The sequence below is a fragment of the Gopherus evgoodei genome, chromosome 9 (assembly GCF_007399415.2).
Source record: "Gopherus evgoodei ecotype Sinaloan lineage chromosome 9, rGopEvg1_v1.p, whole genome shotgun sequence".
NCBI lineage: Eukaryota > Metazoa > Chordata > Testudines > Testudinidae > Gopherus > Gopherus evgoodei.
The window spans coordinates 70772940-70799028 of NC_044330.1; the positions used below are offsets into that span (position 1 = coordinate 70772940).

A 26089-nucleotide genomic window follows, 5' to 3' on the forward strand; every position below is an offset into this window, starting at 1 on the left:
TATCTGCCTCATGGGGCCACAACTGTGGTACCCCCAACCCACCCAGCAATATGGTCAATCTATCCAACTACACACTCAGCCCAGAAGAAAAGTCTGTCCTATCTCAGGGACTCTCTTTTTCTGCCCTGCCACCCCCACCAAGATGATACAGTTCTGCGGCAATCTGGAAGCCTACTTTCGCCATCTCCGACTCAAAGAATACTTTCAGGACAACACTGAACAGCGCACTGATACACAGGTACCCTCCCACCAACAGCACAGGAAGAAGAACTCCACATGGACTCCTCCTGAGGGTCGAAATGACAGTCTGGACCTCTACATTGAATGCTTCCGCTGACGTGCACAGGCAGAAAATGTGCAAAAACAACATCGCTTGCCTCATAACCTAAGTCGTGCAGAACGCAATGCCATCCACAGCCTCAGAAACCACCCAGACGTTATCATCAAAGAGGCTGATAAAGGAGGTACTGTTGTCATCATGAACAGGTCTGACTACCAAAAGGAGGCTGCCAGACAACTCTCCAACACCAAATTCTACAGGCCACTTCCCTCAGATCCCACTGAGGAATACACTGAGAAACTGCAACATCTACTCAGGACACTCCCTACACTAACACCGGAACAAATCAACATACCCTTAGAGCCACGACCAGGGTTATTCTATCTACTACCCAAGATCCACAAACCCGGAAATCCTGGACGCTCCATCATCTCGGGCATTGGCACTCTCACTGAAGGACTATCTGGATATGTGGACTCTCTACTCAAACCCTATGCCACCAGCACTCCCAGCTATCTCCGTGACACCACTGATTTCCTGAGGAAACTACAATGCATTGGTGACCTTCCAGAAAACACCATCCTAGCCACCATGGATGTAGAGGCTCTCTACATGAACATCCCACAAACACAGACGGAATACAAGCTGTCAGGAACAGTATCCCTGATGATGCCACAGCACAACTGGCTTCTGAGCTCTGTGCCTTTATCCTCACACACAACTATTTCAAATTTGATGACAATATATATCTCCAGATCAGTGGCACCGCTATGGGCACCCGCATGGCCCCACAATATGCCAATATTTTTATGGCCAACCTAGAACAACGCTTCCTCAGCTCTTGTCCACTCACGCCCCTTCTCTACCTACGCTACATTGATGACATCTTCATCATCTGGACCCATGGGAAGGAGTCTCTGGAAAAATTCCACCACGATTTCAACAGCTTCCACCCCACCATCAACCTCAGCCTGGACCAGTCTACACAGGAGGGCCACTTCCTAGACACCACGGTGCAAATAAGTGATGGTCACATTACCACCACCCTATACCAAAAACCTACCGATCGCTATGCCTACCTTCATGCCTCCAGCTTCCATCCCGGGCACATCACACGATCCATTGTCTACAGCCAAGCACTGAGGTACAACCGCATCTGCTCTAACCCCTCAGACAGAGACCAACATCTACAAAATCTCCACCAAGCATTCTCAAAACTACAATACCCGCACGAGGAAATAAGGAAACTGATCAACAGAGCCAGACGTGTAACCAGAAGCCTCCTACTGCAAGACAAACCCAAGAAAGAAACCAACAGGACTCCACTGGCCATCACATACAGTCCCCAGCTAAAACCTCTCCAACACATCATCAGGGATCTACAAAACCATCCTGGACAATGATCCCACACTTTCACAGGCCTTGGGTGGCAGGCCAGTCCTTGCCCACAGGCAACCTGCCAACCTGAAACATATTCTCACCAGTAACTGCACACCGCACCATAGGAACTCTAGCTCAGGAACCAATCCATGCAACAAACCTCGATGCCAACTGAGGTTGATGGTGGGGTGGAAGCTGTTGAAATCGTCGTGGAATTTTTCCAGAGTCTGCTTCCCATGGGTCCAGATGATGAAGATGTCAACAATGTAGCATAGGTCCACTTCCTAGACATAGGAGGTGGTACACAAGGATGCTCATACCAGCGAGGTGTTGGTGGTAATCATAGGCCACGAGCAATTGCAGCTTCAGCTGAAGCCTCTGGGAATGCAGCTCTGAAGAAGTGAGGAGGAGATCCCTGGGCTGACACTTGTGAGACCAAGGTGAGATACTCACCAGAATCCTCTTTCTCAGATTCACTCAGGAATGGTGAAGTGCCTGGAGAGATCTGAGGTGAAATAGGTGGAACAGATTGAACTTCAGGTGATGTTCTCAGTACTGACAGCACATTGGAGCCAAGTAGTAAATAATAAATTATTTTATTTATTTATTTATTTTAAGTAGTGGAGAGTCAGGAGTCTCACATACAGCCAGGTCCTGGAGAAAATGGAACTCTTGTGGTACCATTAGAGACACTGTTACTGAGGCTGATGACTGTGCCAGAGTAGCTATGGCCAAGGGTGCTGACTGTACCACAGTCTTTAGGTACTCAGAGGGAAGCGCAGTTGCTGATGATGGGTAAGGTTTTGTGCACATTGAGAAAGGTGAGGTCGGAGCCCGAGTGGACTTCTTCGGTACTGAGAAAGCGGAAGAAGAACTCTTCTTGCTGCCTCGATCTGTTGATGGTACCAAGGGTCTTTCCAGGCCTGCAGCCTTGCTGCCTTGCAGTCTAGTCATGCCCTGGAGACCTGAGGAACCCAGAGTCTCATTGTTCCTGACTGGAGAGCCAGTGGCTCCGTGGTAGCTGAGGTACTGAGAACCTCAACTTTTTAAAGGTAGAATCTTTATCTGACTAACCCAGGGCATGGTCTTTTGAGGGCTTGTGAGGGGAGTCCTGTATCTTCTGCTTAAAAGCACTAGAATTGTGGGATTCCAAGACAGCAAATTGCTTGCGGACCAACATATGGTGGGGTCCCTTGGCCTGGATCTGAGGATGGATGCAGAACTTTCCATCATGAGAAGCTTTATTTCTCCACTTTTCCTAGCTCTAGATTTTAACACCAGACAAAATTGTTCTTTTGAGTGACATGTACCTCCCCAAGGCAACAGACACAGCAGGATTATCCAACACTGACCAGGATCACCTTCCATCAGGACATACAGCACTTGAAGCCAGGAGAACTGGGCATCACCTCCTACCAGAAAAAAATCATCAGAGCTATCTAAAAACTATCTAAATAAATAGTAGAGGAAAGAGAAATATTTTTGTTTTTCAAAAAAAGAAAAACATTTCTTTAATTCTATCTACTAACTGTACAAAAACTAACACTAACACTACTACTATCAGCAAAGAGAAAATAGAGGTGAGGAAATCTAAATAGGACAACCGCTAGAGTTCTGTCTCAGACCAAGGTGGTTGAGAAAGAACCCTCCCCTCCTCCCCAATGCTATATAACAACGGCATGGACTAACAGGCATGCCCAGATCAAATTGACACTGCTATCAGAAATCTCCAGTCAAAGGCAGAAGGGGTGATAGCACACCTGGAGTGGAGCACGCATAGGGACACTACTCAAAGAAAAACCAATCACACCCAAGCAACAGACGTGTTGTCTGAGTAGGTAGAATAAAACTGGGCTCTTTGTGGTGTGTGTGTGTGTGTGTGATTTTCATCTCTGTTATATCAATGTAATTCTGATTTCAGTGTAATTACTCTTTATTTATACTGTATAAATCAAGCCAAAGCAGGTGCATTACTTTTAATTCCCTGCTCAATTGACTTTGCTTACCAGCACTGCTGCATTTGGGCAGTTTGTTCTCTTATTACCAAAGCCCAAGTCAGCCCCAGAGTTTTCAGAGGCTCACTCCAAACTTCTTTAATCTTTAATAGTCGACTACTTTCCAAAAGTAAGTAGCTGCACAAACCATCAGGATTGCCATATCACACAAGACTGGTCCACTTTGCCCACAATCCTTCCTCAGGCAGTAGCAAATTCCTTATATTTCAGAGAGGCAGAAAAACAAAGCAATGAACATAGATGTGCAATAGTGAGAAAGTTAGGAGGAGGAAGATCCCTTCCTGACTGCACAGGCAATTCATCTTACAGCCTGCCACGTAATATGAGATTGATCACTCTTTTCTTGGTATGTCTTCTGTAAATAGGTCACAGACTTATCTAACATCCTTTGAAAATCCAACTACAGTGCCAAGGGAGTCACTTAAGGGCCACATTCTTTGCTCAGATACCATGTTATTAATGGGTGACTGGGTACAGAGGTGCCAGATTCTGATCTCTCCCACACACCAGGGTAAACTCAGTAACTCCATGAATTACTTTGGTATACACTGGTATGACAGAATCTGATCCTTAGTGTCATAAATGATTCCTTTCCTACCCCAAAAGGGGGAACCAGTGCTTATGTCTAAACACTGCTCCTCTTGTTAAAAGGGTAAAGACTGTGGAATGCATTATGGCTGCTGTCTCTCACATCTGAACCGATGAGAACTGCTAAATGATGCAGGTTGGGTAAACATAGGGCACATCACTTACATCAGAAGAGCAGCAATGGCAGTGCAGCCACTATAGGAGGTGAATATAATGATAATGATACTGCAACTGATGAGAGCATTAATTTATTTAGCAGGTTAGTAATTTAGAATGGTAATGAAGAGTTGTCTATTTGTTATCTAAATCCTATCATCTGTCACCTGCAGAGACAGCATTACTTGTCCTAAGCACTGGGCCTGCTGTTATTCTGTTAATAATTTCATAGTTCATTTTGTGCCTCTTATTTTGGGTCATGTAACTTTATTTGTGTGACTAGAAAACAAAAAAGCAAATAAACAAGCAGCAGCCAGAATGCTGTCTTAAAGGCCCTCTGGCCAAAATGGTGACATTTTGTCACTGCTACCTCACATAATTCATGTAATTTTCAATTACATTTAATGAACTTCTCTATTTAGTCTTCATTAGATCGTAAGTATCTTTTCCTCTCCTGACTTGAAATGGAGCATTATTGGGAAATTGTTGCAGTTTCTAGGAGGTCCTGGGTTCATTGTTTGTCTGTAAAGAGTTGTTTTGAAGTCCTGGGATTTTTCATTTTGCCGTTTTTCTATAGAGCTTGTTGTTTTTGTTGTTGCTGGTTTTCTTGTGTTGGGTGACCAAAGTTGGCACAGAATCAAATCTGTGCTCTTACAGTTTGATACCTTGAATCTTTTTGAGAAGCCAACCTGTTTTGTAAGGAAGGGTTCCAGAATCAGGGCCTTCCATTGCGGTTTATATACAGTAGGCTGGAGAGGAAAGCGGATGAAGGGCCTGACTTTTTACTTAGGTATCAAAAGTGAAAGATTAACAACTCTGGCCCTGGGCCCTACCAGAAAGTCACAAGTTCTATGATATTTGTCTCCATTTCCTCTGGACTCTCATTAAAATGGAAGGAATACATCAGTATTTTACAATAATGGTCCAACATTCTGTAGTGTCACTAATGTAATGTGTCCTCTCTGTATGGGAACATGGTATAGGACAATGTCTTGTTTTGGGGACATTAACTCTCTGCTACAGTATGCTTTGCAGGGCTTTTGCTCCTTGAGTAAACTTGTTTTAAAAGCACTTATCCAGGACTCCAGGTGTACATACACACTTTAAAGACATACAAACAAGAAACATACAGACATAGAAAAGTTTTATCTATGTTCCCCAAAGCCAAACTGATCTCTCAAGGTATAAATTTCTCCTTTAATTAACTCACCATAAGTAACAGTTTTCCCTAGCAGTCCAACTCTTCTGGTAAAGCCCAGGATGATAGATGGCATGAAGGTGAAAGGTCAGCACAAAGAAGGACGTCAAACTAAGTAGACTGAGTAAATTTCCCTCATGAAAATCATCCTGGCCTCCTGTAAACCAGAGTGCCATTAGCTAAAATGCCCTTATAGATCAGAAGTGCTGTTGCCCCTTAGCCCGAATCGTTAGCCAATACTCAGGGCCCTGGGTAGTTTCCGTTAGGAGGAGAAATTGATGAGAGAAGTTAGGTATTTCTTTGGTGCAATCCTGTTTATTTACAAAGACTGTACACAAAGTCCTGTTTTCCCTAACACAGTAGGAACAAATAACAGCAGATAATTTCCTTGTCCAGAAATCCAAGTCTGCTTTGCAGCCAGTCCTTTGCCAAAAAGAATCTCTCTCTCTTGGCTTCCTCCCAGTATAATACTTCACTCACTTTCTCCTGGATTACCAGTTCTGTCTGCATCGGACATACAGAAACACGCAGCTCCATCCGTCAGTGTCCAAGGATATGGCTACACTTGCAGCTGTACAGCGCTGTCACGGGAGCACTCCCATGGCAGCGCTTTGAAATGTGAGTGTGGTCACGGTGCTGCAGGTACTCCACCTCCCTGTGGGGATTAGCTTACAGTGCTGGGACCCGCGCTCCCAGCGCTGGGGCATTGTTTACACTGGCTGTAACTTGCTGTGCTCAGGGGGATGTTTTTTCACTCCCCTGAGAGAGCAAGTTGCAACGCTGTAAAGCGCCAGTGTAGCCAAGGCCCCAGTCCCCGCATTTGCAATCAGTCCCAGGGAAACCTACAACCAGCGCTGTAGCCAGGGAGATACAGCGCTGTATGTGCCTCGCCAGTGTGGACGGGGAGCGAGTTACAGCACTGTAAAGCCACCACCAGCGCTGTAACTCTCAAGTGTAGCCAAGGCCTTATTCTCTCTGAAGATATGGCTACGCGGCAGCGCTTTGAAGTGTGAGTGTAGTCGGAGCGCCAGTGCTGGGAGAGAGTTCTCCCAGCGCTGCACGTAAACCACATCCCTTACGGGTGTAGCTTACAGCGCTGCGAGCCGCACTCCCAGTGCTGCAGCACTGATTACACTGAGGCTTTACAGCGTTGTATCTTGCAGCGCTCAGGGGGGTGTTTTTTCACACCCCTGAGCGTGAAAGTTGCAGCGCTGTAAAGTGCCAGTGTAGCCATGGCCTGAGTTTGTTCTTTTTCAGGCCTTGCAATGTGCTCCAGTGCCTTAGGCAGAGGCTTTTATTGCTTTAGTTATCTCTAAACAAGGGGGTATTTAATTACTCCATCATTTAAGCTGAATGAAAGGTAGTTAGCACATCCTTTAGATTCAGAGAGGTCTGTGATTTCTTATAAATTAAAGAGAGGCTTTCTGGCAGCCATCAAAACCCTCCAATATAACGATACAGTGGAATCAGATGGTGAGAAAGGTGGATTCCTGAGAGGATGGTGAGGTTAGTATTAGAGGTGGACAAGTCTCTATTCTTTCCATGTTCAAATAAGCATCCAAACAGTCACATGCTTATCCAGAACTAAAGTTCTTCACTCCTCTTCAGGAGCTTGGAATCATAGAACCAATGTCTTTTTTTCAACTTTTCCAGACCTCCTGTTTCTTGTCATGTCAATAAATACAGTGCAGCCTATCCACCACTCCTCGCTGGATATCGGAAGTGCGCAAATACAAAAAGTATTTGAACATTTCTGAATTAGATAAAAACATTTTAAGTTCCAGTTTGATTCTCAAAGTGCAATGACACTTTCTCAATACCTACTCATCTATCACGATACCACTCCAAGCTTTGTATAAACTGTCTCACCTATGTGTCTGCCTGCTATTTGTCTGCAAATTGACTGGACCAAATATTAGCTTGCTTTCTAACCGGGGGACTCAATCTTCAAACTGAATGCAGCTCACACAGTCCTAGTACCATTCCTGATGGTGTTTTCTGTAACAATGGATTGCCAGTACCTCTATTATCCCCTGCTTAGTCTTCAATTCAATGAGACTTGATCAGTATGGAATTATAGAACTGGAAAGGACCTTAAAAGGTCATGTAGTCCAGATCCTTGAACTCATAGCAGGACTAAATGTTATCTAGACCAGGGGTTGTTAACCGCTTCAGCCCCCTGATGCTTCTGGCTTTGGCGGTGGGGAGGGGAGGGGAGGGGAGGAGAGCAGAGGAGAGGGGAGGGGGGCGGTTTTCTGGTTTCAGCCCAGTGCTGACCCCAGCTTTGGGGACTTTTTTTTTTTTAATTATTTTTTAAATTTTACACCACAGAAGTTTATTAGTTTGCCTTACACAAGGAGCTGTCAGTGAAAATACAATTATCACCTTTAGGGTTAGTTATAAATCTACTTCTGAGATGCCATTACATCAAAGTTACATTGTAAAATCAACCACCCTTAGTCTAGTTTCCAGCCTCAGGGAATTTATAGCTAAGGGGGGGGGGGGGAGAAAGTAAAGGGTCACTAGTCAGCCACAAGAAAACTAAAGCTTAACAAGTAGCTCTCTCTCTCTCTCTCTACTAATACAGTTAACTGTAACCTTGGTCACATGTGCAACCTGTAACAGAGCTTAAGATGCACAGGGTATAGTTACTACACACTACATCAGAAGAATGCTCAAGTTAAACATAAGTGGAGGTGAGTAAAGGACCAGTTTCAGCCTGGCACTGCTCCTGGATGGGGTGGGCGGGCTGCCGGCTTCAGCCCCACGCTGCTCCCGGCTTCAGGACTCAGGCTTGCGGCACCAGGTTACTGCCACAGGGCTCCGTGGCCCCTCTGAAAGGGGTTACAGACACCCGGTTGAGAACCGCTGATCTAGACCATCCCTGATAAGCTATATTAGTGTTGCTAAAGTAAAAAAGGATGGAGACACCCCTCATGTATCTGCCAGAGACATGTAAGATCTGCCCTTGGCAGAACTACAAACTCTTTGGGGTTTGAGCCTCATGTCCATTTGTCAGCAGTGTCAATTCCTCAAGTAGTGGCAGGTTGATACATACTCCAATACAGTGTTGTTGCAGATGTTTTCCCAGACCCGAAAAGGAGTGCTGTGTAGCTTGAAAGCTTGCCTCTTTCACCCACGGAAGTTGGTCCAATAAAAGATTTATCTCACCCTCCTTTTCTCTTTCATATAGTCCAATGTCATCTCTGCAGTATCCTTCATTTCTACCAGGGTCAGACATTGTTTTCCCTCATCACTTTTTGATGAGAAATTTTTATGATTCCTGACAGTTTAAGGAAATCTCTCTCACACATTTCCTTGTATGTGGGATCTAGGAGTAAAAGTGTCTCTTTGTCTGAATTGTTTCTCTTTCACATTGGTTGCACAGTCACTCCTCTGGGTCTGGACTGTCTTACGTGACTCCTAATTTCCACCTCTAGTTTATGGCCACTGGTACTAGATATTTGATCAGAGTCTGTCTTAGCATCTCAAATTTGACTATGGTACTCTGCTAGTAAGAGAGTTCTAAGCAAGGATATTATGTCATTTACTAATGGTGCTTTCCTGAAACATTACTTTAAAAACAGACAAATGATAGACAAAGAAAGGGATAAATGGGAGAGGTCTGTCATTTTTCCTGACCCAGTTTTTCATTCCTCATTTCTATTAGGTTTCTAGAGACAGATAACTCCTGCATCTTTCCTTCCTCTGGTACCTTCTGTACAACTCCATATGGATCCTTTCAAAACCTTGCCTTGTTTTTTATCCTTCCCTCCCTGTTCTCTGTCTGCATCAATGCCCTAATTTTATTCCTTATTTCTTGGTAATCGTATTCAAAACTCTCTTTGTTTGTTGTTTGCTAACCTGCATTTCCTCCCTTTTCTAGCCAGCTTATCTCTTCTTTAGTCCTTTTGATTAAGTCCTCAATTCATTTTGTATCTTTCTGTTTCTCCCTGGTCTTTCTAAACTAAAATTGTAAAGCACTGCAGGGAATACATGTATTTACCTCTCAATGCTCCTAGCCAAGGAAGCTTTCAGACTGCCTTGCAGGCTGCATAATGCACCTTAAAGACTCTCCAACACAGACACTGAGCCATTTCACTCTTTTCTTCCTATTCTCCTCTGACAACAGCAACAGTCCTAGACACTAGCCCCCATGAGGGTCTTTTTGAACTATAGCTTGCTTCTGCCAGGATCCTCTAGTGATTATCAGATAGAGTGAATAACCTGCACCCTTTTGGCACTTGCAGCATAACTGCAGCAGGAGGGGAGAGGCAATGGGTTGTTATACCAGATGAACTTTTCAATGTGAATGTAATGTGGCAGTTTTTCACCAAACTTCTGACAGATGCTGCAAGAAATGGGAATAATATTAGTCTGCAATTCTGCTGGGATTTATCTCCTTTCTTAAAGGGAAAGTGTGGGTAACTAACAAAGAAATATTAAGCCAGGTGCCAAATGTAGGTTTGTTTGATTAGACTTTGAGTTTTATTATTTCTACAGATCCTTTTACCTCTTTCGCAGATACTGGTCTGGTCTGCAGCATTTCTACCTGCTCTATTAATACCAAAAAGCACAGCTTTCATTTTGCTGAAGTTGCTTAATCACAATAGGTGAATATATAGGAGAGATATATATGTATACACACACACACACACACACACACACTTTGCCATTTTTTGGCTTGTGAAAGTCCCATTCAGATCATGAGGACAGTAGTCCTCAAGATTTTTCATAGTGTAGACCATATCTTAACAAATTGATTGGCTCATGGACAACTTCCCCTTACACTCATGATGCTGAGAACTAGCTCCACTCTAGTTGTGATTGTATAATACCCCAACTGTCTGTGCAAAAATGAAGCATCAGGGAAGTGTGAAGGGCAGGAATTTCAAAAGTGCTCAGCAGTGTCCTAACTTCACTCCCACTGAAGTCAATGGGAGCAAAGGCCAACCCTGATTGCTTTTGAAAATCCCCATGTGTCTTTAACAGTCTTTCAATGTGATTTAGTAAGTGAAAGCAAAGAGAAGGAGCCCGTACCATGTGACCAGCCAGCTCTCCATTGATCAACACACCATGTTATGGCAGTAAATGGCCTGTATACTTCACATGTAACATACTTCTATGGCTTGCCACTTTTACTCTGTAAACATGCTTTGTTACCCCTTGGGGAGTCATATCCTCAACATGAGAAGTTGATCCTGCTCTTACTGAAATTTTACCATTAACTTCATCATGTGTATGCCCAAGGCTATGGAGTTTGGTTTTATATTTAGGTATAGGTTTTTACAGATAAAAATCTTTTAAAAGTTGAGTGCAGGGCCCAATTTTGAATATATTTCTGTTTAAAAGACAGGAATGAAACTATTTCTGTACCTAATTATGGTATATGTAAAGCTTTTCTTTTCTTTCCTTTTTGTGTATGTGTGTGTGAGTATGAGAGAGAGAGAGAAAGAGACTACATCTTGCTTTTTAATGTGTGATTCTTAGGAGAGAATGGGTTGTTGCTTAGACTGCATGGTATTACTCATCCTCCACTCCCCACGGCAGATTTGTGCTGCTAACGTCTGGCAGGGGTTGGTTAGACACAAGCTGGTGGAGTACAGATCATAATTAATGCAAAGAAGGAAGGATTTTTAAATTTTAAGATAAAATGTAACACCAAATGTGCATGTTTTGTATAAAAACTCAGTGGAATTGGGTGTTCCGGCACTAATAAGAAGAGCTTTATATACTCAAGGATGCATCTATCTAATCTTGCTGTATCAATGCAACCAGTTTGATTGCAAGGGTGTAACTGGGGCAAAATATGGCTATTTAGTTCACATAAGACAGAAGCTTGTGTATTAAAATTATGGCAAGCTAAATATCATTTGAGTTTAAGTGATGAGATACAGCAATTGTTCAAGGCTTCCCCCACCCCTTGGTAGCAAAGAATTAATTCCATATGCTAAGAAATTAGGATTATAAATCCTAACAAACACACTACATTTCTACAGTGCGCTTCATGCTGAGTGATCTCAAAGTATTTTAGAGACAATAACCCAAAGGCAGCAGCAATTATTTAGTCCTCACTCAGTCAGTAAGGTTTCAATGGGAATTTTACCTGATGAAGGACATTTAGGAATTGGTCTAATAAAGAAATCAGTTCATTCACTTTGGAAATGAAGCCATATCTCAAAGCTCCATCCAACTCAAGACTACTGAATCCAAGTGAAGACTACTGAATTCAATTGAAATGGCAGGGGGAAATTTAGGAGGCAAAATGCAATTTCAAAAATTAGAACTTAGAAAAATTAGAATATAGGCGCATAAGAGGCTCTTAACTGACCGCAAGCAATAAGCACAGAAATGTCTGCAAGTGTTAAGCCAGCAGCACCATTAAAGCCAATCAGCTCAAAAATGGCTGGCAAAATAATCAACCACATGCACTGGCAAGCAGTTCTTCTTTTCATTCTCTGTTACACAGCTCCTAAAATATGATCCATTGTAATACATGTCACTCAACAAATTCACAAGTGTAATAAAAAGAACTAGATCATTCCCCTCAACTAATGGAAGGAAAGAGAAAAAAATGTGAAAAATAAAATTCCATTTTAGAGTTCTTCCAGCTTTTCTGTATTTGAGGCCAGCAGTTCCCTTTTAGTTTTGTGTACATTGTAAATGTAGCGGCCATTATTTATTCAGCATGTTTGTCTTTTGTAAAGTCATTTTTAATTTTTAATATTCACATTGATAGTCTTTGTTCACCAGAGTGGTGCACAGGGGCATAGATCTGTTTATATTTATTCATTAGTGTGTTGCTAATTAAAAATGTGTTTAATTAAACTTGTAAAAAAAGATAAGAGAATGAACATGTTGAAGTAAAACACCCCAAGGCTATGAAATAACTTCTGCAGTTGACTTGTTAAAGCTAATGTGGGCAGCAGAAGTGTCAAAAGCATCTAATGCTTGCTACAAAGTTTAAAATGAAATGCTTGTGCCAAAGGTGACAGGTAAAGTTAACATGTACCTGTCTCACTTAGAATATTCATGCCCAGGAATCAAAGAGCATCACTTACTTTCCCTCGGACTGCTCCCCTTGTTGGTGTTTTGCACTGCTTTCTTAGAAGTAAGTCTGTGAAAAGATGTACAAGACCCCACTGCATATAAATGAGTACTGCTCTTCCATAGGAAGTGAGTGCACACTTTGGCCATCTCTGCCAGATTTAACAACATTGCACTGTCCCCTTCTCCAAGCCTTCATATGTCCTTGTCCAACTGCTGAAATGCCACAGCATCTTCAGTGTTTCCCTCTTAGATCCCAATCCTGCAAACAGTTAATCTTAGGCATTTAGTTGCTCCTATTGGCTGTCAAGTCAGTAGTCACTATGTACTTCTCGCTTACTTAACCTGCAGGCAACTGATGGCTGTAAAAGCTCCTGACAGCAACAGAACTGGTGTGGTGCATTGCACAGGAAATTTGTACTGTGGATCTGTGTATGGTGGGGCCTCATTGTGAAGAGCTATTTTGGAAGGGCTGGGGTGATTTGGGCCTTAGAAGGAGTGAGAGCACTACTGATGGATCCAGCAGAGTTGCTATGTAGCTACTCTGTAACTTCCAGAAGATTTCTGTCCCTCTGTACTCAGGTAGATCCCAAACACATAATGTGGCATGGGGGCCTGGAATTGGCCCCTGCTTATTTGGATATAATGTACTTATACCACATAAATACATTAATTTGCCCCTACCATGTGGAGTCACTCTATTTGACCACTTAGGACCATTCTTCCCCTACCATCGTCCCACTGGATTTGAATGGATGTGGATTCTAATGAAGGGGAAACATACTGAAAGTTATAGTAAACAAGAAGATCACACAAGAATGGAAGTCTCAGTCATTATCTATGACAAGTGATTGGTTAACAAGTTAGGAATGATTCAGTTGCTTGGGAGAGAATAACCTTCAAAATGAATTAAAATTTAGGCACATTTAACAACATACGGAGTCTTTTCATTCAAATCTAAGATGAAAATTTTATGATTATTTCATGAAATTTTAACTATCATCTGGAACAAATGACTTACATTTTCATTATTTCCTTAGGATATTTATTTAATTCTTTGTACATTAAAATATTAATGTTCAATTTCATATATATTTTCCTTACCTTCTTACAATCCCTTCAATATGTCCATTGAAAAATTACATCAAAAGAAGTTAATTAAAACATTTTCCCAATTTCTAGAGTGTATTTTCTTTAAAATATATTAAATATAGCACTGTACATTTATATGGTGCTTTACAAGCAGATTAAGAGACTCCCTGCCCCACAGACCTTACAATACATAAGGAAAGTCAAAATACACACACATTACAAGATACTGGACAACAGGTGATGTGAGGGAGAGCATATGGGTTGTTGATAAGGAGATGAGAGGAAAGATTTCTTGAAGAAATGGGGTGAAATTCTAGACTCACTCAAGTCAACTGGAGTTTTATCATTGACTACAGTGGGGCTTCAGTAGGATTTCACCAATGGACTATAAGGAAGAATCTGAAGGAGGACAGTGAAGTTCCTCGGTGGAGGTGACAGATTGTTCCAGGTGCAAGAGTCAACCAAGATAGCAAAGCGATGGATCAAGATAGATAAGGCTGTTATGACAGAGATCACAGATGAACAGATTAGATGAGATAACATGATGGAAGGCGCTAAGAGTGGGGGAAGGAGACTTAAGGTTCCCATTGACATCACTGATGCAGAATAAGGTCCAATGTATTGGGAAGTCTGCGGAAGTATGAAGAGCATTAGGGGGAAAGGAGAGCAAAAATATAAATGGAGGTAAGATTATGGTGAGGCCAAGGAACTTAAATTTAAAGCAGTAAGAGAAAGGAAGTCATCTGAGGGATTCCAAAATGGGATGATTTGTATGGAATGCTAGGAGATGAAGAGCAATTTACACATGTAAAAACTGACACCAAGATTGCAAACTCAAAAGTAGGAAGGATTGTGGAATTGTCAATGGCAGTAGAGAGGAAAGTGGAGGAGAAGGATTAGGAGATCAAATAAATACTTGAGACACTGACTTTGAGATGGTGGTGGGCTATTTAAGGAGATCCTTTCAGAGATTTGGCTCTAGAGATGAGACTGGATGAAAAGGAACAGGCTAGGGACAAATTTGGGAATCATTTGTGTATCTGTACTAGGATATGTCATGCAGCCAGCAGAAGTGAAAAAGGGAGAGCGGCACTGTATTAAAATAATAAGTAATAACATAATATGTACTGTGTTCCAGTTATTATCTCAATAGCAGAAGTCTTTCCGCAAATATTCCTGAAGGTTACGATGTCATATCAGTTAAGAGATGAACTGTTGAACTGAGGTGAACACATGAAACAAAGGTATTAGGCATTACAGTAATGGGCATAATAGTAAACAGGAACAGACAGACAGCTGTAGAAAGATTCATTTATACTAACATAAAAATGTACCAAAGTAAGTATACTGCAAAAGTTATTTCTAAATTATTATTATTTATTATCTGTATTATTTTAATGCCTGGAGCCCCAGTCACAGACCCCATTATACTAGGCACTCTACAAACACAGAATAAAAAGATGTTACCTGCCCCAAAGAACTTAATTCAAATTTCACTATAGCCTCATTCTACAAAGGCTGGTTATAGACTATAGCTAGTCTCTCTATGAGAATCATAGAATATCAGGGTTGGAAGGGACCTCAGAAGGTCATCTAGTCCAACCCCCTGCTCAAAGCAAGACCAATTTCCAGACAGATTTTCACCCCAGTTCCCTAAATAGCCCCCTCAAGGATTGAACTCATAATGCTGGGTTTAGCAGACCAATGCTCAAACCACTGAGCTATCCCTCCCCACATCCATCTCCCACATATGTCATTTGGTGATTTTTACCAGCTGTCCACAAAACAGAAACAAAGAATTATTTTTCTATCTATGTTACCACGCGTATTTACAATTATTTGATTTTAAAAATCACTAAGAGTGCTGGAATGACACTGCTGGAATTATACACAAAAGAGGTGAGGCAGGACAGCAGCAGTTCAGGTCTTCCTACATTTACCTGTCAAGGTATCTTACAGCTTTCCTGGAGAGACCAACCCGAAGAGTGAGGGGAGAGATCATTCTCCATGTCTACTCCATCCATGGCTTTCTGCTGATAATTGCCAACAAGGATACCATACGTACTATACAGTTCCTGCATGGTACTCCATTGAAATCAATGGGGGTCAGCTCACAACAAAGAAATTGTAGAAGTCTTAATTCCTCCTTAAAACTCTCCTTTGCCATGATGCCTACAAAAACATGATTGTGGTTAGGCAGTTAGTGTGCTGAGACCATTGCTGATCATGCTGACCAATATTGTCTCTGTTTTCTTGTGCTCCTCCCTCTGTCTGTCTGTCCATTTCTTGTCTTATACTTATGTTGTAAGCTCTCACGTTGCAGGAACTATGTTTTTGTTGTGTTTGTACAGTACCTAGAACAATGGGGTCCTGGTCCAAAACTGGGGCTCCAAATAACAAAAACTCTTCTTGATTTGCAGCAGTGACCTAGAAGTAAATGGTTCTGGCTTCCTTTTCACAAGCCCCTTAACCATCCAGTCCCCAGAAGTCTTAGTATATAAACTTACATGGTGACACCTACCTACATCTCATTAAATGACAAACAGTTTTTGTTAAGACAAAATAAAACCCTTGGGAATGCTACTTTAACTGACTGAATACACACCACATATACTGCACCTTTTTGTTATAAGCTTAAATAAAAATCTCTCTCTAGTCAGTGTCACATGTTTAAACAAAAATATTGCTTTCAGTTCAGTTCTTAGTACTAAAAATATTGTTATTCCACTTTTCATAACAGAGTCCAGTGTTTTACAATGTTCTTCCTTTGGTAGCATCAACTATGCACTGAGATGAAGTGCCTAGCGGATGCTAAGGTGAGAGACCTCTTCAGACATCTAGATAGGTCTATGCTGGGGAGTAGCAGGTGGTTGGGTATATGTAGATACCAATCAAACAGGGAAACATAGGAGAGGGGTCCTGGAGACAAATGTAGACTGCTAGATAAGAGATTAAAGTCCAGGACTCCCACGGTAGCATTCTCTGAATCTCCTATCTAGCAGCCTAAATTCCAGTCCCATGCACAGAGCCAGTTAAGCAGAACTGCAGGGTCTCAATGCATGGATGAGACAATGGTGTCGGGAGAAGGAATTAAAGTTTATTGGAAGTGAGGAGGAACCTTTTGGAAAAAGAGGAGACTAGACAGGAAGAATGGGCTCCACCTAAAACAAAATGGAACCAAACTGCTGATAAGATTGTAGGGAAGTTTTTAAACTAAAGGCTGGACGAAAGCTGACAGGTGTGGAGGAGCACATGATTTGGAGAGAGACATCCCTTTAGGGAGGATTTATTAAAAGGGATACTCTATAACCTAGTAAAGATGAGAGGATAGAAGTTGATAAAGTATAGCTAGGAACTGAAGAGAAATAGCCAAATGAAAGAGTCCCATTCAATTGCACCACAATAAAGTAGACAAATATTGACAAATTTTATAATCACTTGTATACAATGCAAGAACTCTATAACTAAGGTGGTGAACTTGATCACCTGCTATTATATGAGGATATTGATATAATAGACATCACAGAAATTTGGGGAAACGATAACCAATGGAATATAGTAATACCAAGGTATAAAATATACAGGAATGACAGCTCAGGCCACACTAGTCAATTATAGTAAAAATCTTAAATGAATCAAACAGTACCATAGAATCTCTATGGATAGAAATTCCATGCATGAATAATAAGAGTATAGCAGTAGGAATATATTACTGACTTCCTGTCCAGGATGGTGATGGTGATTGTGAAATGCTCAAGGAGATTAAAGAGGCTATAAAAACAGAAACTCCAATAATAATGGGGGATTTCAACCATTCCCATATTGACTGGGAATGTGTCACGTCAGCATGGAGCAGAGAGAAAGTTTCTAGACACCATTAATGACTAATTCTTGGAGTAGCTGGTCCTAGAACCCACAAAGGGAGAGGCAATTCTTGATTAAGTCCTAAGTGGCACAGAGGATCTGGTTGAAGTGGAGAATATAGCTGAACCGCTCGCTAATAGTGACCATAATAGAATTAAATGTAACATTCTTGTAGGAGGAAAATATCAAAGAAACCGACCGCAGTAGCATTTAACTTTATAAAGGGGAACTACACACAAATAAGGCTAGTTAAATGGAAATTAAAAGGAATCGTCACAAGAGTGAAATGCCTGCAAGCTGCAAGGAAACTGTTAAAAAATATCATTGAAGGCTCGAACTATATGTATACCCTAAATAAAAAACAGACAAAAATAAAACAAAAAGAGTAATAGGATGAAAAAAAAAGCCACTATGGCAAAACAACAGAGCAAAAGAGGCAGGTATAGACAAAGTGGCATCTTTGAAAAATTGGAAGTCAAATCCTAGAAATATAGAAAGGGATAAAAAATAGAAAGGAACATAAACTCTGCCAAGTCGAGAGTAAAAAGTATAATGAGGCAGGCCAAAAAAAAATTTGAAGAACACCTAGCAAAAGACACAAAACCAAGTTTTTTTAAAAGTACATCTGAAGCTGGAAGCTTGGAAAACAGTCAGCGGGGCCACTGGACAATTTAAGCGCTAAAGAAGCACTCACAGAAAACAAGGTCATTGCGGAGAAGCTAAATGAATTCTCTGCATCCATCTTCACTGCAGGGGACTTGAGAGAGATTCCCACAGCTGAGCCATTATTTTTAGGTGACATATCTGAGGAATTGTCCCAGATTGAGGGGTCAATAAAGGACGTTTGGGAACAAATTGGTAAATTAAACAGTAATAAGTCACCAGGACCAGATGGTATTCACCCAGGAGTTCTGAAGGAGCTCAAATATAAAATTGTAGAACTATTAACTCTGGTACGCAACCTATCACTTAAATCAGCCTCTGTATCAGATGATTGGCAGATAGCGAATATAATGCCAATTTTACAAAAAGGCTTCAGACAATCCTGGCAATTACACACTGGTAAGCCTATCTTCAGTACCAGACAAATTGACTGAAACTATAATAAAGAACAGATTTATCAGACACATAGCTGAACATGATATGTTGGGCAAGAGTCAACATGGCTTTTGTAAAGGGAAATCATACCTCACCAATCCACTAGAATTCTTTGAGAGGCTCAACAAACATGTGGACAATGGTGATCCAGTGGCTATAGTATACTTGGACTTTCAGAAAGCTTTCAACAAGGTCCCAAACCAAAGACTCTTAAGTAAGGTAAGCAGTCACAGTATAAGAGGGAAGATCCTCTCATAGATCTGTATATGGTTAAAACATCGGAAATAAAGGGTAGGAATAAATGGTCAGTTTTCACAGTGTATAGAGATAACTAACAGAGTCCCACAATGATCTTTACTGGGACCAGTGCTGTTCAGCATATTCATAAGTGACCTGAAAAAGGAATAAACAGCGAAGTGTCAAAGTTTGCAGATGATACAAAATTAGTCAAGATAGTTAAGTCCAAAGATGAATGCAAAGGCTTGCAAAGGGAATGCCACAAAACTGGGTTCTGGGACAAGAACATGGCAGATGAAATAGTGTTGATAAATGCAAAGTAATGCACATTGGAAAATGTAATCCCAATTATACATAAAAAATGATGGAGTCTAAATTAGCTGTTACCATTCAAGAAAGAGATCTTGGAGTCACCATGAATAGTTCTCTGAAAACACCCACTCAATGTGCAGCAGCTGTCAAAAAAGCTAACAGAATGTTAGGAACCATTGGGGAAGAGATAGATAATAAGAATTATCATAATGCCACTATAGAAATCCATGGTATGCTCACATCGTGAATACTGCACGTAGTTCTGGTCACTCCATCTCTAAAAAGATATATTAGCATTGGAAAAAGTATGAGAAGGATAACAAAATGATTGGGGTATGGAACAACTTCCACATGAGGAGGGATTAAAAAGACTGGGATTGTTCATCTTTGAAAAGAGATGACTAATATGGGGATATATAGAGGTCTATAAAATCATGAATGGTGTGGAGAAAGTGAATAAAGAAGTGTTAGTCACCCTTTGATATAACACAAGAACCAGGAATCACTCAGGCAGCAGGTTTAAAACATTTTTCACATATCACACAGTCAACCTGTGGAACTCATTGCCAGGGGATATTGTGAAGGCCGAAGTATAACTGGGTTCAAACGAGAATTAGATACGTTCCTAGATGACAGATGCATCAATGGCTATTAGCCAGGTTAGTCAGAGATGCAACCTCATGCTTTGGGTGTCCCTAAACCTCTGACTGTCAGAAGCTGGGACTGGATAACAGGGGATGGATCACTAGATAATTGCCATGTCCTGTCATTCACTCTGAAGAAACTGACACTGGCCACTGTCAGAGGACAGGATTCTGGGTTAGATGTGTCACTGGTCCGACTCAGTATGGCCATTCTTATGTTCTTATGTCAGTAACGATAGCTACCATTTCAAATGGCATGATCCCTGCTTGGTGTCTCTGCTGCATGTGCCCCTCACAGAGGAACTCTTCTCCTATTTCCTGGCAGCTGAATGTGGTGTGGTTCACTGCCTGTCCTTGCTCACCAGTAATACATCAAGTGTGAGAACTGAGAAGGGTAACAAAGGCATTGAGACAATTTCTGCGCATGTATTGAAACGTTCCTTGAAAACAAGACACAAAACAAAACAAAACCCCAACACACACATACAATTGCTCATTCTGTGCTGTAAAACATGAGAGTTTTCCTAGTGTCATCTGTATGCACAGGTTCTGGAGGGTGCTTGCACCCAAAAGCAATCCCTATCTGACTGCAGATTAATACATTTCTTGCTCATAATATTTTTTTCCAATTCTACCTGCTGGCCTCTGCAATATGATGTCCTGAGTGTTAATTCTCAGACAACAGGTTAAACCCCATCCCCTGGGTGAGGTATACCACTTATTTGTGGGTCTGCCAGTCTTTCCAGAGTGCTCATGTAAATACAGTCCCACTTAACACAGTGATTCCAGGATAACAGTGCCACCAAAGCTTATTGAGAGGAGCCCTGGCTTTGGCTCTAGTTATCATAGAAACAAGAGCCAACTTCTTCAGAATCTGTAAAAGCAGCAAAGAATCCTGTGGCACCTTATAGACTAACAGACGTTTTGGAGCATGAGCTTTCGTGGGTGAATACCCACTTCCTCAGATGCATGTAATGGAAATATCCAGGGGCAGGTATATATATGTGTGCTAGCAAGCAAGCTAGAGATAACGAGGTCAGTTCAATCAGGGAGGATGAGGCCCTGTTCTAGCAGTTGAGGTGTGAAAACCAAGAGAGGAGAAACTGGTTCTGTAATTGGCAAGCCATTCACAGTCTTTGTTCAATCCTGAGCTGATGGTGTCAAATTTGCAGATGAACTGAAGCTCAGCAGTTTCTCTTTGAAGTCTGGTCCTGAAGTTTTTTTTGCTGCAGGATGGCCACCTTAAGGTCTGCTATAGTGTGGCCAGGGAGGTTGAAGTGCTCTCCTACAGGTTTTTGTATATTGCCATTCCTAATGTCTGATTTGTGTCCATTTATCCTTTTCCGTAGAGACTGTCCAGTTTGGCCGATGTACATAGCAGAGGGGCATTGCTGGCATATGATGGCGTATATTACACTGGTGGATGTGCAGGTGAATGAACCAGTGATGGTGTGGCTGATCTGGTTAGGTCCTGTGATGGTGTCGCTGGTGTAGATATGTGGGCAGAGTTGGCATCGAGGTTTGTTGCATGGATTGGTTCCTGAGCAAGAGTTATTATGGTGTGGTGTGCAGTTACTGGTGAGAATATGTTTCAGGTTGGCAGGTTGTATGTGGGCAAGGATTGGCCTGCCACCCAAGGCCTGTGAAAGTGTGGGATCATTGTCCAGGATGGGTTGTAGATCCTTGATGATGCGTTGGAGGGGTTTTAGCTGGGGGCTGTATGTGATGGCCAGTGGAGTCCTGTTGGTTTCTCTCTTGGGTTTGTCTTGCAGTAGGAGGCTTCTGGGTACACGTCTGGCTCTGTTGATCTGTTTCCTTATTTCCTCGTGCGGGTATTGTAGTTTTGAGAATGCTTGGTGGAGATTTTGTAGGTGTTGGTCTCTGTCTGAGGGGTTAGAGCAGATGCGGTTGTACCTCAGTGCTTGGCTGTAGACAATGGATCGTGTGATGTGCCCGGGATGGAAGCTGGAGGCATGAAGGTAGGCATAGCGGTCGGTGGGTTTTCGATATAGGGTGGTGTTAATGTGACCATCACTTATTTGCACCGTGGTGTCAAGAAAGTGGACCTCCCGTGTAGATTGGTCCAGGCTGAGGTTGATGGTGGGGTGGAAGCTGTTGAAATCATGGTGGAATTTTTCCAGAGTCTCCTTCCCATGGGTCCAGATGATGAAGATGTCATCAATGTACCGTAGATAGAGAAGGAGTGTGAGTGGACGAGAGCTGAGGAAGCGTTGTTCCAGGTCGGCCATGAAGATATTGGCATATTGTGGGGCCATGCGGGTGCCCATAGCAGTGCCACTGATCTGGAGATATATATTGTCATCAAATTTGAAATAGTTGTGTGTAAGTATAAAGGCACAGAGCTCAGCAGCCAGTTGTGCTGTGGCATCATCAGGGATAGTGTTCCTGACAGCTTGTATTCCATCTGTGTGTGGGATGTTTCTGTAGAGAGCCTCTACATCCATGGTGGCTAGGATGGTGTTTTCTGGGAGGTCACCAATGCATTGTAGTTTCCTCAGGAAATCAGTGGTGTCGCGGAGGTAGCTGGGAGTGCTGGTGGCATAGGGTCTGAGTAGAGAGTCCATATATCCAGATAGTCCTTCAGTGAGAGTGCCAATGCCCGAGATGATGGGGCGTCCAGGATTTCCGGGTTTGTGGATCTTGGGTAGTAGATAGAATAACCCTGGTCGGGGCTCTAGGGGTATGTTGATTTCTTCTGGTGTTAGTATAGGGAGTGTCCTGAGTAGATGCTGTAGTTTCTTAGTGTATTCCTCAGTGGGATCTGAGGAAAGTGGCCTGTAGAATTTGGTATTGGAGAGTTGTCTGGCTGCCTCCTTTTGATAGTCAGACCTGTTCATGATGACAACGGCACCTCCTTTATCAGCCTCTTTGATGATAATGTCAGGGTGGTTTCTGAGGCTGTGGATGGCATTGCGTTCTGCACGACTTAGGTTGTGAGGCAAGCGATGTTGTTGTTCCACGATTTCTGCCTGTGCACGCCGGCGGAAGCATTCAATGTATAGGTCCAGGCTGTCATTTCGACCCTCAGGAGGAGTCCATGTGGAGTTCTTTTTCTTGTGCTGTTGGTGGGAGGGCACCCGTGTATCAGTGCACTGTTCAGTGTTGTCCTGGAAGTATTCTTTGAGTCGGAGACGGCGAAAGTAGGCTTTCAGATCGCCACAGAACTGTATCATGTTGGTGGGGGTGGCTGGGCAGAAAGAGAGTCCCAGAGATAGGACAGACTTTTCTTCTGGGCTGAGTGTGTAGTTGGATAGATTGACGATATTGCTGGGTGGGTTAGGGGTACCACTGTTGTGGCCCCATGTGGCAGGTAGGAGTTTAGACAGCTTACAGTCCTTTTTCCTTTGAAGAGCGGTGAAGTGAGTAATGTAGATCTCCTGTCTTATTCTTATTCTTATTCATACCTGCCCCTGGATATTTCCATTACATGCATCTGAGGAAGTGGGTATTCACCCACGAAAGCTCATGCTCCAAAATGTCTGTTAGTCTATAAGGTGCCACAGGATTCTTTGCTGCTTTTACAGATCCAGACTAACACGGCTACCCTCTGATACTTCTTCAGAATGTGGCTAATGGAGTCCAGGAAAGGTACCCATAGACTTTGAGCCCCTAGACTGCTCTAAACTCCACCGGGGCTGGCATATGTACAAAGTGGCTTCAGAATCAGAAAATGGCAATGAGACCCGAAGAGCCTCCCTGCACTCGGAAGCTGGGCTCAGCAGAGAGTCTGGCCAATAGAGTGCAATTCTCTAATAACTCCATCCCGTTCTTTAAAAAGTGCAGAACTGTGGATGCAACACAGAGGCAGCCAAAATATATGATCACAGCTGTTTTAATTGAACAATGCTACACTTCATCCAGAGTGTACAGAAGTAGGGAAGTACATGTTGGGGAAGTCTGGATCTAAGCAGACCTTTCCAAAGAAACCAGACCGTTATATAACTCTTTTTACTCTCTCTTTCTATTCTTGATCACTCTATTCTTTTTTCATTCTCCACAGGTTCTGCCAATGGTTTGGCCACCCAGCCTTTGTCAGAGCTACTGAAGTGTTGGCAGCCCCTGGAAGCAACAAAAAAGAACAGAGTTTTCAAGGCTAGAAATAGAAAATATGGTAACTCATTTAGCTATTTGGGGTTTAATTGAAATGGTGTATATCAGATTCAGTCCATCTCCACCGTATTAACCCCTTGAGCATCACACCAGGTACATACTCAGGAGTCATGCATTTTTGTGCAGCACCTATTGACCTCCATGAAAATTGTATAGAGCTCTGAAACTTACAGTGTATGATCAGTGTGCCACACATGTGCCACTTTGACGGATGAATGTACACGGAGCAAATTGCAGGGCAGAAAAAAGGGTTATAAAAGTAAAACAATTTCTTATACTCACTGAGTCTGCTACACTGCCTCGGACTATTGGTTCATATTTCTGCCAGCAGCAATAGCTAGCACCTGATTATTAATTATTATGTATATGAATATGCTTTTACACAAGGCAACCCCCCTCACAGTCATGATGCAAGTAGTGAATTATGAACTGTGTAATGCTGTACAGTATTTAGTGTGGGAGTAAATTCCACCTTTACCCCTACAGATGGTCAGTTTATGACCTAAAGCAGGAGATTTGATTACTCTTATAATTATCCTAGCTTGCATGACAGCTACAAGCAATGATAGTGGTCATAAAATTATCCAATCCATTTCAAAATCCAGCTCCAGTGTTTGTCTCTGTGACCTGCTACTTCTGTGAATTCCAGAGATTGCTGATACTATGGATAAAGAAGGTCTATATGTCATTTTATTGCTTCTAAATGTATTGCTCACTAATTTCAGTGACTGCCCCCTTGATCCTATATTATGGGGTGGCGGGAAGAAATGGAGGGGCTGATTGGTTTTCATCACTTCAGATACCTAATACCTAACCTTTACAGGCGAGGTTAATTTTAGCCATTGCAAAATGTTGGACCCTTGATGTTCTTCAGTGCCTTCATGAATTTAAGTGAAATTTAAACACATGCAGGGAATTACACCATGTGTATTACAGAGAGGGAGAGATGAATGCAAGCAGCCCCAAAATTCCCTGTGGGATGCCAGGTACTCCGTGTGACTAATTCAAAACCATATCCCATTTTAATCAGCAGTAGGACTTGAACAAATATTTCCTTCTTTCAAGCTCAGCTGGGCTCTGTTATAGCCTACCTAGTTTTGAGCCTACAGAATCTGCAGACCTTATGGGATAAACCCACATGTTGAATTAAAAACAGGCCTGTAACAAACTGTGGATTTGGTTGTGACTGTGCCTAAAGTCCAGGTGAGTTTGAATCCAAGCTTTGGTTTGGACTCATCTCTAGTGGGAAATGATCCTCCGATTTGTCGGTTGCTGCTGTTTTGTGGGCGTTTTGTACACGTTAACTTTTAGAATTGTATTCTATAACAGTAGTAGAGTTATTGGAAAGGAGTAGATGAGATTTTAGTGGGATATAGAACAGTGTACAAGGAGAGACACGAACATGAAACATCTGGCAAGGGTTTTACTGATAACTTGTGAGGTAGGGAAAAGCCTTAAGCTAGACAATGGAGGCAACTATCTTGGTAACACTGCAAGGGAGATCCAGACAGAAAAAACATCACCACTTCCACTGGGCCTGCTTCACAAGTTTCCAAAAATTGACACTCAATAAGAAAAATGTGTGTTCTCATATGATCGAAATATGAGACTATGTAGCATTCAGGAATTAGCATAGCGTATGCAGAGGTGAAGGCCTAATAGAAAGACAACCTAAAATGTCCTGACCCCAGTCTTTTCCATCCAGGGACTCTTGACTCAATGAAGCAGTCTTTCTATAATGTACATTTGCATATGTTTCCATAGACTATTAGGATAAGACTTTCAAAAGCATTTAGCATTGGCCTAACTGCTCCATTCAAGTCAACTGGACAACAGAGTTATGTGAAATCTGGTTGCTTCTGAAAATCCCAGCTGGGACAGATACAGTAGAACCTCAGAATTATGAACACCAGAGTTACAAACTGACTAGCCTCCCACACACCTCATTTGGAACCGAAAGTATACAAATAGGCAGCAGCAGGGACAAAAAAATAAAAATTAAATATAGTACAGCACTGTGTTAAACGCAAACTACTAAAAAAAATAA

The 26089-nt window shown here is 42.1% G+C and overlaps 1 long non-coding RNA gene across 1 annotated transcript; it reads right to left on the reverse strand.

Moving 5' to 3' along the window:
* Positions 1-7936: 7936 nt before the first annotated feature.
* On the reverse strand, positions 7937-24988 carry LOC115657941. The gene is made up of 3 exons (XR_004002095.1): positions 24977-24988; positions 9367-9371; positions 7937-8106 (listed from the first exon to the last, which is right to left on the reverse strand). It is a non-coding gene; the product is annotated as an uncharacterized LOC115657941 (long non-coding RNA).
* Between the last annotated feature and the right edge of the window lie 1101 nt (positions 24989-26089).